We start from the raw sequence: 14,587 nt of genomic DNA, 5'->3' as shown, positions 1-14,587 counted from the left end.
ATTATCATGGTTATTAATTTCTATTCTTCCAGACTTAATTTCTTTGTAGCACTGCTGCAGCTTTGTGATTTTATTACCTTAGACTAAACATCAACAGTCATTTCATTCTGATATAACACGCTATATTATGTCACATATAATATTCTACAGTAGATACTCAGGTTTTATTGAACCTGATATGAAACAGTCAAATTTGGATGCAGTTTTGTCTAGCAGTATATGTGATCATAATAAGATCTCTTCCAATTTGATGTTTCTTATATGTCATTCTTGGAAGTCGAAATAACATGTTCCCAAGCAGACATCTTTGCAAGCTCATTCTCAAATAACGTGTGCATATGTATGTACCTTGTCACTATTGATATCATATAAAATATAATACCATTAAATATGATGTATTGCTTTTAAGCATTGAAGAAAATCTTTCAGTACTGAGGAAACATATTATGTGCATCATGTTTGAAGAAAGTGACAATCCCATGTGTGATTTAAACTCTGTAAGGCATTCTTCATGTTAGAACTTAGGTAGTTAATTGCAGACACATGAATTTTTTTTTCTCCTGGGACCTCAGTTTTTCCTCTCACAAAACCAGTAAGCAAACCCAAGAACACATGCATCTACAAGCATAATAAACAAATATGACACCGATGCCAGAAGAACTCTGTATAAAATATCACTTTTTAACACATTTTTGCTGGGTGTTGACAAATCATCTCGTGTTGGATATGAGAAATTGTCCAGTGATAACTAAAGTTATCACTAGTTTTAGTTATGTCTATACAGACATAACTAAAATGAAATAGATATTTTATTGTCTAATTCATTTTATTTAGTAATACTACTTAGTAGTGCTAAATATAGTAGTTTCCTAACGGTCTATTTCAGAATAACTTATCAAAGAAAACAAATAAGAATTTTTCATGATCTTACATTCTATCCTTCTGTTCTCTTACCTAAGAAAGAAAACACTTTGTTTTTGGAGTTTATATCATTTAATCTCTTTTTTATGTTTTGGAAATCATCTAGGATAATTAGAAGTAAATAATTATTGTGAAGCTTTGCAAACTCTGCATTTCAGTGTTGATGTGTCTGAGGTTTTGTCATACAGAAATATATGTGAAATATCATATCACAGAATTTAGAGTTTTCTTTTGTAAATGAAATCAAAACAATATCTGATAATTTTATACAAGTAATATTGACTGTGGCATTCTGTCGATATAATATAAATATAATTTTTATGTATACTGTTTTATTTTCAGTTGCTGTAGTGGAGAGAAATAAGAGTGGAAACACCACCCCTCATTTCAGCATTTAGCATTCATTATCAGTGTATAAAATCTTTGCTACTCCATTGACTTGATTGATAATTCAAGCACCCTTGCAGATATTTCCTTCCAAAGAGAAAACATCTTCCACCCCTTTCTCTAATCAACTTTTTATTAAACACCCAACTGACCATGGAAGGTGATGAAATATATCAACCATAATGATGGTACTAGATGAAAAGTTGACATCATTAATTATTTCCTACAGAAAATTTCATCTAAATTGGTGACATTGTAGGAGCCTGTTATCAGCTAGGCCTCAACGTTGTCAGATCTTCTAGTTAATAGGACTTTTTATCAGCTTTTGCACTGAAGATATTTCTCTCCAAAACACCAGTCATCTCACTCACCATCACTACATTCTCTTCCTTGGTTTTGCTGAGGTGTGAAGCTTGCAGGTTTGCATAAATGTTCATCAAAAGTTACTTTGATTGACTCATCAGTGTTTTCCCCATGAGAATTTTGAATAAAAAAAAACCTGTAATCACAATTAAACACCTGTCTTGTCTGACATGGTGTTAGTTCTGATTTTGAAATCACGGTACAACCAACGGAGAGATGTGATTTCAAACGATATTTTAATTGCATCATAAGAAGTGACTATTTTTTGTTTGCTGTTTTTTTGTGAGGAAGTGATTTCCTGCAATCTTAAAGTGAAATAGGGTATAGTCTTCCCATGACTCTTGTTCAGCTATTTTTACACATAGCTTAGCTCACTTACATTTTGTTATTTTATTGGTACACTTGGTACACCATGCCCACTAAGGTATGACTTCAGTATAGGAAACTTAAGTGCTCATGTTGCATTCTTCTGCTGTCATAAAATTGAAAATTTGTAGGCATCACCAAGCTCAAAAACCAACCAATTTCTGCAGTTACTAATATTTTATCAAGCAAATGCTCATTTTTTAATGATTTAAATTAAGAATATTACTTTTGATTTTCTATGCAATTGATACAGATATGAGTTTTACAGAAAAAAAATTCTACCAATTAAAAGAAAGTGAGCCCATAAATATTGACAAATTTCTTAAAATACACCTGCCTTATGCAGAAGAGACATGTTATATGGTCAAGTGGTCAAGCAACTATCTGTCTGCTGTGTAGCATTTGCAATATAAATGCATTAATAACTTCTCTAATGATCTATTATTGTGAGATCATATAGTATATCCACAAAAGTTTATTACTCATTGTAGAATGATACTTTCGTGATAGAATTAATGAATTTTTCTTCAAATATTCACCAGGTTCTACAGTTTGCTTTGCTATCACCTATATAAAGCATTAAATCAAAGCACATAACAACAAAAGAAAATTGATACCAGTTGTGAAACAGTGTTTTAATTGAATAGTTCTTACAATAAATCTTCCTAACTTCTATGAACATTTTTTATTTCATATTCATTTGTGACAGAATTTTTGAGTCCTTCATTTGAATTGATTTTTAACACATAACATGGGTGACCTCAGATTCTTTGATGCAACTCTGCAGAAGTTGTGTTCAGCTGTTTACATAGCAGCTGATAGAAGAAAAAGAGAGAAATTTACACAGTATGTGCTGCCTATGTGAATATTATTATAGCTATTTTGCTAACTCACTCCTCTCCACGTGAGGCACTCATTTGTAGTGGAGGCCTTCCACTGAAGGTAGTGGCCATTTTCTTTCTTCTTCTTTTGTCTATATTTCCTCCCATGTTCTTTGCTGAACTTCTCCTAATCTTTTTTTTTTTTACTACTCCTGTATTCCAGATCACCACCATTGGAGTTCAGTGCCCTGTTACCATGTATGTGTTGCAGCCTGACATCTGGAAAGGGGATCCTGGTGATCTTTTATTACTCTGGTCCTTGTTTTAGCAAGATAAGTGATCCTTGGTGATTTGGCCAGGATCACTTTGTCTAGTGGGCTTGTCTGCAAGAGTCAGCAGTGTTGCAGTAAGTCCCCTTTCCAATGCTTGCTGAAGTGCTAGTATTGTATCTGGGGTAATCCTAGTATTCCATTTCAGAGTGCATTTATTTCTTCTCAGATAGTGGGCATCCATGTGTGAGTGGTATCTGGTACTGAGCTTTAAAAAAAAAAAAACCTCTGAGCATAAATCCTTCATCCTCAAATTTTCCAGGAGCTTTCATAAGATCCCAACCTAGTACAGATATACCATAAATACATCATTTGATAACAGATAAAAGAATAAAACACATCTGGCATATAAATGTATAGTTTCTTATCATCCATACAAAAGTAGAAAAGCCAATAAAGAAAATGTCACCCTTCTTTATCCAGAAAGGTTTCGAATAAGAACAGATCTCCCAAAAGTTAAAAAACTGTTTTGGGAGATAAAACCATGTCAGTAAGCCTCTAAAAAAAGTACCGTGAGCAACATCAGTGCTTAGGGGTGGAGGGGGGGGTAATAATTATGGTAAATGCTCTACTTTTTTAGAGGTGTGATATCAGAATGGGATTCCCTTGATGCTGAAGCATCTGAAGATGAGTGGGATATGTTCAGAGCTTAAAGATCAAGGAATGACAGGAATGAGGCCATCCTGATACATAGATATAGTCACCTGCTTCTAACTACAAATATCATCAATACTTTTGATGCACCCATACCTCCAACAGTGGTTAAAGCAGGATATTTCAACTGTTAAGCTTTAATATAATTTCAGAAATATGGGCATGCCCAAATCTGCCTGTCATGGCTCCCATCTGTGCCTGATGTTGTAGTAAAGAGCATGATAACAAATTTTGCTCAACAAAGAAACCTAAATGTGTTGGCTGAACTTCTAAAATGATTCTACTGAAATGTCATGAAAGTTATGGCAAGGCATGGATATTTCAATATGGATAAATGTATTTTACACCAAGAACTGACCCAAGCATATCAGACAGTGTAGTAAACATTTTTCCAGAGGAAGAGATGGACACTGACCATCCATACTTTCTAAAATCAGTTGACAAACACAGACCAGACAAAAGCAAGTCTTCAGCTTCTTGGAAATCTGATGATGAAAAAGCCAAAAGAATTAGGGGCATTTCTACAGTGCAGCTGTCATTGATTTCGCCAGAACATTGATATCAAGTTTCTTCTGCAGAACCATCAACCCATCTGTTTCTGTCTGCAGGAGATGTATTTAAAACCCGATGAGAGGACCTCATCTTAAGTCGTGCTATTATTCTTGAGGACAGAACTGGAGATAGACCTACTCCAGGAGGAATTGCTATCTCAGTAGACAGCCATTCACCTGTCAGTGAGATCTCTTATTACCATATGTTCCATTTATTTACCCCGGTTTTGAATTAAAATCAGATCAACCTTGATAATCTTATATTGCAACTGCCTCAGCCCATACATATGTGTGACTTTGCTGAATGCTCTTCACGATAGTGCCAACACAAATGGACGAAGTTGTATTATAGAGCACATGCTTGACAATAACAACCTTGCGCTTATTAATGTTGGATGCAGTACCTTCTTTCATATGCCTGCTCACTCATATTCTGCAACAGATCTTACAATCTGTTTCTCTATTCAATTTGCTTCCACTGTTCAGTGTGGGATATTAAGAAGAACATACATGGAAGTGATCATTTTCCTGTGATATGCACTGTGTCCTCGCAGGAACCATATTCTCCTACATGGATGTCCATGTGGAAAAATGACCAAGCTTACTGGAATACATTTTCTCATCTTGCAAAATTTAATGCTGAAGCAGTCTGCTGAACACGTGTCATTTTATGTAATTCTAGAAACATCATTTTCTGCAATTCTAGAAACATCTCTATTTCCAATGTATCCAATGCCATGGTTAAAACCTGTGCATAAAAGCCAAAACAAAGATCAAGACAGAACATGGAGTATATTTTGGAGATACTCTACCCCATCAAATCTCTAGCTTTTTAAATTGCTTGGGCTAAAGTACATTCTTTTTTAAATAATTACCAGCAGAAATCAGTTAAAAGTAAAACACTAATAAAATAAATGACTAGTTTTGTACAGTCTTGTGTACTTCTTCAGATTGAGACAAAACACAAATATAAAGAGCTGTTTATAAAGAGATTTCTCAATTACAAACTGTCATTTTTTAATTCATTCAACATGTGATTGGTATTGAAAGAAAAATATGAATCATAATGTTATGTTTTCTGGCTAACAGGACTACACAATTAACCAGGAATGTGGTGACAATATTCTAGTATGGGGATTGTTCTCATGGACAACAATTTGTGTTAACTCATTAACACAAATTGGCTGCTGCTTCTTACCTAGGATTGTTTCAGACTTGGTATGCCCTTACATGATGATAATGTGACCTGATGGATCTGGATTCTTCCAGCATAACAATGTCCTGTATCACAAGACTCGCATTGTGTAAGCATGGTTCAAAGAGTATATCCAAATTCTCTGTGCTCCCCTGCCTCCTGCCTAATTCTATTGATTTGAATCCCATTGAACATTTGTGAGATCTTGTGAAACTCGGCATCTTTTGGTTGACACTAGTACCTCATTCAGTCACTGACCTCCAGGACATTATTTTGTCTTATATTGTTATGTGCCATCCAGTTGTTTTCGACTCTTGGCGATCTTGTGAAGAAAGACTCTCCATCCAACTCGGTCTCTTGTCCTTTCTTTCAGAAATTGTAAATTCAAGTTGGTAAGTTCTTTCATGTTGTCCATCCAACTCTTTTGTGGTCTTCCTCTTCCTCTCATTTTCTCAATCTTCCCCAACATAACTACCTTTTCTAGTGATTCATCTGCTTGCATAATATGTCCAAAGTACATCAACTTCTGTTTAGCGATCGTTGCCTCCAAGGAGCATTTTGTCTTTATACTCCCTATAACTTTCTTATTGGTCATTCTTGCAGTCCATGGGATTCTTAATGGTTTCCTCCATGCCCATAATTCAAATGAATCAATTTGCTTTCTGTTTTTCTTCTTAATAATCCAGCTTTCAGATCGATATATTACTGGAAATACCACTGCTTTGAAAATCTTTAACTTTTGTGGCCTAACTCACACCTCTATCTTTCATAATTCTTGTCAGGTTTAACATAGCTTCCCCATGACTATCCTTCTTTTAATTTCATCTTTACATTTATTATCATTTCTGATTTTGGACTGTAAATCATAACTTTCAATGATGTCTATTTTATCTCCCTCTCTTATAAATTCATTCAAATTTGCCAAAAACCATCACTTTTGTTTGGCTTTAAATTAAGCCCAGCTTTGTTACTTTCCCTCTTAACCAATAGAATCTACCGCTCCAGATCTTCCTTCGTTTCTGCTATGAGAGATATATCATCTGCATATCTTAATTATTTATTTTTCTGCCACCAATCTTAATTCCAGCTGGATCTTTGTCTAAATCAGCCATTCTCATAATATATTCACTGTAAATATTAAAAAGATAGGATGGTGCCCTGTCACACCCATTTTTCCACTCGAACACTGTTTCTCCATAGACTTCATAGCTCTCTTATCAAGAGAATTAGATGCTCAAGTATTCCGATTGATCTCATTACACTCCTGTTTTTTGATCCACGTAATCAAAAGCTTTCCATAATCAATAAAACAGATGAATACTTCCTTTTGAAATTCTGTTGTTCTTTCCATAATCCATCTTACTTTTGTTAACTTAACTCAACTTTATTTGCATGCAAAATTAAAGTAATGGTTCTATAATTCTCACAATCTCTGGAATTTGATTTTTTTTTTTTTGTCTAGTTGGTCCATAATATCTCAGGACACTCTCCATAGTCTAATGGAGTCAATGACTCCATTAGACTATGGGTGCAGACAGTTAACTCTGTCAGAAGAGGCCCAATGCACACAACTAGTTAGGTGGGCATGATGTTTTGGCTGATGAGTATATGCCAGAACCACACAGTCATCAATAGTATTCATTAAAATGGAACAACATATCCTTTTAAGGAATGCAGAGAACATACTTGGGCTTCTGACTTAATGTCATGTTCTCATCTTCTCGTGGTGCACCCTTTTAGTTATCTACCTGAGTACTGAACGAACGAGGATTGACTGACAATTTGGAATTTAGTCGACCAAATTGTATTCTTATTGGCTTAAACAACAATGTAAAATGATGGTACAACATGAGATAATTTCATGCCAACTGGGGGAATTGCCCAGCTAAACAAGGCCCCCGTTGTTTCATCAGGGATCCAAGGCAAATCGGTATTGTCTTATATGATACAAAACACTGTAGATGTTATACATATTACTAACACTAGACATAAAAAATGAAAACATAATGTGAAAAATAAATTATTCATATTTATTTACAGGTATAATGATTCATGCATTGATAACAAATAAGCAGCAATATGATTGCTTAGCAGTAGCCTAGCCTATACACTAATGAATAAATCGTTATAATTTTTGTATTTTGTGCTAATTAATTAATAACAGTTAATTTTTTGGAATTATGATTTAATGCTGCATCTTTATGTTTGTTTACATTTCTCTCAACTGCAAATGGTGCCATTTATGGTCTGTAAGTGTTTGTGTGCATAAGTTTTGAAAAATTAACTTTTTATAATAGATTTGTGTATAGTTTATGGTAGTAAATGATAAAATAGACTAGTATCTACATGAAGGATAAATTACACGTTGGATAACCACAGTAATTAACTTTAATGAAAAGAAAGTACAGATCTGTTGCTATCTACAAAAGACAAACTGTCACCTCTATCATTAGCTGGCATTTGCCAGATACCTTGCAAATGTAATCTAACATACTTTGCATACTTTGGACAGACTGGCCATTCTGTGGAAAAAAGCATTAATGAACATCAATATCACATTGAATACATGAAACCCTAAAAGTCTGGTCTGGCACAAAATAGTATTGACACTGACCACAGTATCCAGTAGGGTGAAACTTGTCTTCTCCATAGAAGCAGGTTTAAATATGTGAACGCCTTTTACATCAGCCAAATTTGAACTGAAATGATTGTCTCTCTCTCCCCCAAAAGTTTTGGAGATTCTTATTTTATGTAACCATCAAAAATAGTTTTTAATATTATTATTTATTAATATTAATTTCTAGCAGGCAGCAGCAGTTTTAATTGGTAAACCACTGACTGCTGTATGTACCTTGTATTCCTATTTCTTTTATTTGCTTTTTTCCATGCACTGATGATGTACTGTTATTTTCAGTATGAAATATCTGTACTTTCCTTTTGTTAAACTTAATTACTGTGGTAATCGTGTAATTTGTTTATAGTCATGCCACAGGTACCTTTAAAGATTAATATTTACATATATTTTATGCATTCATGAACCTAACTCTTTCTTAATTGTTTCGATATTTCTAGGCTACATGGTTTGTCTGCAAGTTTTTTCAAATTTCTGCAAATCTCCAATAAATTTACCCACCTCTCTTTCTTAATTTTTTTTGATATTTCTAGGTTACGTGGTTTGTCTGCAAATTTTTTCAAATTATCACAAATCTCCAAAAAATTTTTTGCAATATATTTATTAAAAAAAATCCATGTGTAAGTGGACCCATACAGTTCAAACCTGCGTTCTTCAAGTATTATTATATGGGAAAAATTTATATTATTATTATGTGTATTCACTTACTACAGTACTAAACAATCACACCATTTATTGTTGTTGATTGAGTCTGTGGCACACACATTCAAACCCACAGTTCATTCACAAGCAAAAGATTTTGCTCTATATCTGGAATATATGTTGTAGTGGAATACACTAGTATCGTTTTCAGTCTTCTTACAGTCAGTTTCAGTTTTCACAGGAGATGTTTACTCTATGCAAATATAGCAGGTTCACAATGCATTGTTCCAGAAACTACTTGTACTGGTTAACCATAAAGGTGTTGTATTTCAAGAGGACGTTGCATACTGTAAAACTTCACTTGGCATAAACACCCTGGGACCAACTGCACATCCTTCATATTTCATGGACTTTAAATTAAGTGACGCCATCTGATAACCATCTTTTCTTATTACTATATAAAAATTACATATTTGATAATTTCAAAACCAAAAAAAACAGTGGAAACAAATTGAATCATTTTCATCTAAAAATTGAAAGATTTAATGAGTGGTATTTATATTCTCAGGAAAAGGTTATTGGTTGCAGAGATGGTTATTTTATGAAAGACTTTTGTTCTTAATTTTATTCTTAAAATTGATGTGGACTTTTTGATCATCTGATAATTTAAACAGTTCCTGTTTGTTTAGTATTCTGATTCTCCTGTTTTATGGGGAAGTTTTCTTGCCACTACTATACTTTTACATTCTAAGGATATAACTTTAGCAGCACCAAAAATATCAACATAACAGACAATTTTTGCTTTGTTTGCTAGCGTAAATTAAGTTTTAAAAGTTTAATTACAAGTATAGAAAACGTTTTGGTAATAAAAGTTGTTAAAAAACTTATTTTCGTGTAATTCCAAAAATTCTGCAATTTCCCTAATTTTTTGAAATGCTGAGGGTTGGAAAAAAAAAGTGTTTTATCACTCTTCATAATTACAGTAAGTACACTATATTTCAACAAATGCAGGGAAAACACTGTTGCCATCAACTTTGTATATTTGCCTCCTGGCGAATACTGTCACAAATTAGATGAAAGCCAAAAAAATATTTCCCTTAGCTGCTTTGAATATTCATACTCAAGACTGTTGATGTAAACTTAATTTAATGCTGTTTTGTAATAAGTTCATGTAGTAGTTTCGTATGGTTGTTTAATTACTAGTAATAAAGTCTGCTAACAGCTGGCAAAATTTACTCTAGAAACATAAAGTAAAAATTGTCCATTTTGTTGTCTTTGAGATCTTTTTCGTGAGAAAGAAGATAAGGCTGTGCTTTTGTAGCATTTTAGGTAATTGACTATGAAAATCAGTTTTTAAGGTACTGTCATAAGCAGAACCTTGGGATAGAATTCTAGTAGCAAGGCTTATACGTTGGTCATACATAACTGGTAATTAGCTTACAGAATTAACAACACATATAAAGGATAATAATTAAAGGTAACTTTAATGAATAACTTCAATATTTTGGCAACGTCACGTTGCCATCTTCAGGAACATAAAAATATGGTATGTGCATGCAGGCACTAACAAAAGCAAATGAGGAAGAAGGCAAGAAACTAATATTGTTCCTAAAGTTCTAATGGTGCCCTCTGGTGGGCTAATTGGTGGGCTGATGATTCCTTGAATAATCTTTCGTACTTGAACTTGCTGCGGTGTATTGTTTTAGTTTTCTTCCAACGATATCTATGGCAGGAATCTAAGGCATGGTCTGCCTGTCCGGAGTGGCTGTACTGATGAAACTGGGCTGGCAGACCATGCCTTAGATTCCCGCCATAGAATTCGTTGGAAGAAAACTAAAATAATACACCGCAACAAGTTCAAGTACGAAAGATTATTCAAGGAATCATCAGCAGCTCTAAAAAACGTTCCAAACCTCAACAAATTTGGGTGTATGAAACTACCCCAAATTTGGGAGACTTACATTATGAGAACTTCAGCCCAATGGCCAAGACAAACCAATTAGCCCACCAGAGGGCACCATTAGGACTTTAGGAACAATATTAGTTTCTTGCCTTCTTCCTCATTTGCTTTTGTTAGTGCCTGCATGCACATACCATATTTTTATGTTCCTGAAGATGGCAACGTGACGTTGCCAAAATATTGAAGTTATTCATTAAAGTTGCCTTTAATTAATATCCTTTATATGCGTTGTTAATTCTATAAACTAATTACCAGTTGGGATAGAATTATTGGTCAATGAGGGAAGGCCATTTATGTAGGAGAAAGAGTGTAAATGATAGAACAGAGTCCTGAGACTATTGCATTGTTGGAGAAGCTGGAAGAGAAAGAGAATGCCATTTACTTGGCATTCAATGAATGACCAGAAAGAAAGCTGGCTACCTGATTGCAGAAAGAAGAAGGTAGACCAGAGGATAGCAGTTTACCAAGCAGGCCTCAATCTCAGACATGATGAAATGCTCTAGAAATGTCAAGAGCAACAGCATGATTGTGTAAAACCCTTTTCATGTCATATGCCTAGTGGTGGGTGAAGTATTCTTCTTTGGATCAAGAGTGTTATTAGAAACTATACTGATGGTCTGATTAACTGCTAGGCCTCTTAAATAGTGAAGAAGCTAACTTGATTATCTTCTCCATTATTTTGAAGAGAACCGAGGTGTATAGATCAGTAGTTGTACCACAGTCTTTTTTTGGAATAGGTTGGATGGTTGCTTCCATGGGGTGGGATAAGTCCGTCTGCACATAAAAGAGTGTACAGAGACAATATAGAAAATGTTCTTTCTGGAACACAAGTTTTGATTACAGTTGGCAAGATATCATTAGAACCTTTTAGTATCTAGTTTATTTAAGATTCTTTTGATGTCTTTTTGCTGAAAGACTACAAAAGATGTGATACATTGTTTGTGGTATAGTAAGACAGGACTTGTCTTGGTCATTTGTGCAGGAGTTAGAAAACAAGAATGATGCCTGGAGTTCTTACAGTATCTAAAGCTTTATCTTTAAACGATGTTACGAGATTATGAAAGAGAGAGAACAGGTGAATAAAAGTTATTTTCAGTGGCCTTTACAAGGAACTAGAGGACATCATAGCCATTTGAGCAGGAGGGGAGTTTTCATCTGATGGTGATTTTAGCATTTGTTGCTTGCAATAGATGGAATTCCTGTTGCAAGCAGCCACCTGCAACAATATGCTAATTTTTCATGCTTGAGATTTTCAATTTGGCATTATCTGACAAGCAATAGCTGATCTCACAAAGGTACAGGTACTCTGTTCCCCTCCACCCATAGTGAAAGGAATTGTACAAAGTGTAATTTACACAGTTAAAGTGGACAAGTTGTTGTAGCTGTATTCTGTCAAAAATAGGTCTTGGTCTAGATGTTTTTATGTAATGTGGTCATTTATATTAGCACTGATGCTACAGATGTTGGTGATGTGGATGTGAAAGTGATATTTTTGGTAGGGTTTTTTGTGTTCTTTAAGATATTTTATTTTTTTATAGTTTTTGTGGAAGTTAATTTTTGAGTGTTTTATCACAGTTACACTGTGATGTTTGTTGTAATTCCATGGTTCTTGGGCATGTTGTCCATACAGAGAGCAATCACAGTCATTGCCATGGCACTGACAGTCCATACCACTACTTGGATTCCACTCTCTTCTCCAGGCATCTATGTGCCAGTTAATCACGAAAACCCTAATACATCATTATGTTCAGGCCTATGTACTCTCTTACAGCCAGTGTTTGAAACTGTTTTTACTGCTGTACTCTCAAAATATAGGATATAGGGTCTCTAAGCATGTGCAACATGCCCTTAAAGAGTATCATTCACAATGTATACAGAAGAGGATAGGAAATGTAAAAAGGTTTTTCACTTAGTTACAAAGTAAATTATACTTGACAAGAAATTATATTGTGTAATTCTTTATCTAAATGTGTGCAAACTTAGTTTGTGTGCCAAGTATCTTCACAACTAGGCTACTTGTATATAAAGGCTATTGATTTTACATCTATTGCCTTGGTATCATATTAAGAAAACACACTTCCTTTTGGATGTGTATATTACTATATATTATGGGAAGGGTCACTACCTAGATTATATATTATATATATATATGTATTAGGGTTACTGAGTAATTTTATAAACTTAGTTATCTTACTCCTAATCCCAAGTAAGCAAACAGTTAAGTTTGTGCCTGAACGTAGTTCAAGTCTAAAGGCGGTGCAAATCATAGTAAAGGTGGGAAAAGCTCTGATCACTATTCCTAGTATTTTCCATAATGTAAAGCACATCTCACTAAGAGATGTATACTGCAATACATTATGGGTAGGGTCACTACCCAGACCTCAAAAAAGGTTGAAACCTTTTTTGAGGTCTCCTCAGTGAGTAGCTAGACCCTAAATACCAAGGTTTTAGTAATATGGAGCCTTATCAACTTTACCTATACAAGTTGCAACAAGGTGTTATTATTTTTAATAAAAAATCTCTGGAGGAGATGTAGATGGAAATTAGTTTACATTAAATTGGTATTTGGGGTCTAGCTACTCACTGAGGCGACCTCAAAAAAGGTTGAAACCGGTCTGGGTAGTGACCCTACCCATAATGTATTGCAGTACACATCTCTTAATGAGATGTGCTTTACATTATGGAAAATACTAAGAATAGTGATCAGAGCTTTTCCTACCTTTACTATGAGTTGCACCACCTTTAGACTTGAACTACGTTCAGGTGCAAACTTAACTGTTTGCTTACTTGAGATTAGGAGTAAAATAACTAAGTTTATAAAATTACTTAGTAACCACCCTAATATACATTACCCAAGGTAAAAAAACTAATTTTTATATATATATATATATATATATATATATTATGGGAAGGGTCACTACCTAGATTAGTTTTGATCTTTACTAAGATCTCATCAGCAGGAGCTAGACCCAGAAAGATACCAAGGTTGAATAAATGCAGAAGTCATATCTGCTTACATACAGTAATTTACCCTTTATCTGACCTTCAAAACAGTGACCCTTCAATATACTGAGTCTTGATGTCAACCAACTTCTGGTGAAGCACCGTGTAAATGTATTTCAGTTATCCAATCTTCAGCTATCAGAACAGCAAATTGCTTTCCAGAAGTGGTCTGATAAACAATAGATATACAGTATTTGTTTAAGTTTATTTAAAGGATATTTCTTCTCAAATATAATTTACTTTGTAACCAAGTGAAAATAATTTAATTTAGTTTAATAATAAAGTGATATGCTCCTTTACTACTTGTTTGAACTTTTGATTTAATTCAGCCTTAGTATCTTCCTTTCACTGAAAAGACCTCACTTAAGGTCAAAACTAGTCTGAGTAGTGACCCTTCCCATAATACATAACAATATGCATGCCCAAAAGGAAGTGTGCTTTGAATTATGTGATACTAAAGCAACTGATGTGAAGTCAGCAGCCTCTGTGTGCAAATAGCCTAGTTGTGAAGATACTTTATGTGCAAACTTAATTTGCTTACACTTGGATAAAGGATTGATGGTGTGATCTCATTGGAGTTGGGTTGCTTGGGAGTGCAGCTTTAAGTGGATGATAACTCCACCCAAGGATGGCCATGAGATCAATAGCAATAACTAGTTCAAAATGTTTTAATTACTTTAAAAATATAATTTCGATAAAGATATTCATCTCATTCTAATATTGCCAAAGTTATAGTGTCACTTCTCGACACAGACTAGTGAGA

The 14,587-nt window shown here is 34.3% G+C and overlaps 1 protein-coding gene across 2 annotated transcripts in view; it reads left to right on the top strand.

The window, feature by feature from the left end:
- Sf3b3 (splicing factor 3b subunit 3) overlaps positions 1-14,587 on the top strand; it is a 300,761-nt gene that overhangs the window by 118,046 nt on the left and 168,128 nt on the right. The gene's annotated exons all lie outside the window — the stretch shown is intronic.

The sequence above is a fragment of the Typopeltis vanoorti genome, chromosome 9, assembly GCF_054136105.1.
Source record: "Typopeltis vanoorti isolate ZY-2024b chromosome 9, IOZ_Tvanoo_1.0, whole genome shotgun sequence".
In the NCBI taxonomy this organism is placed as follows: domain Eukaryota; kingdom Metazoa; phylum Arthropoda; class Arachnida; order Uropygi; family Thelyphonidae; genus Typopeltis; species Typopeltis vanoorti.
Note: the sequence above shows the minus strand (reverse complement) of the source record. Positions and strands in the feature narration are given on the sequence as shown.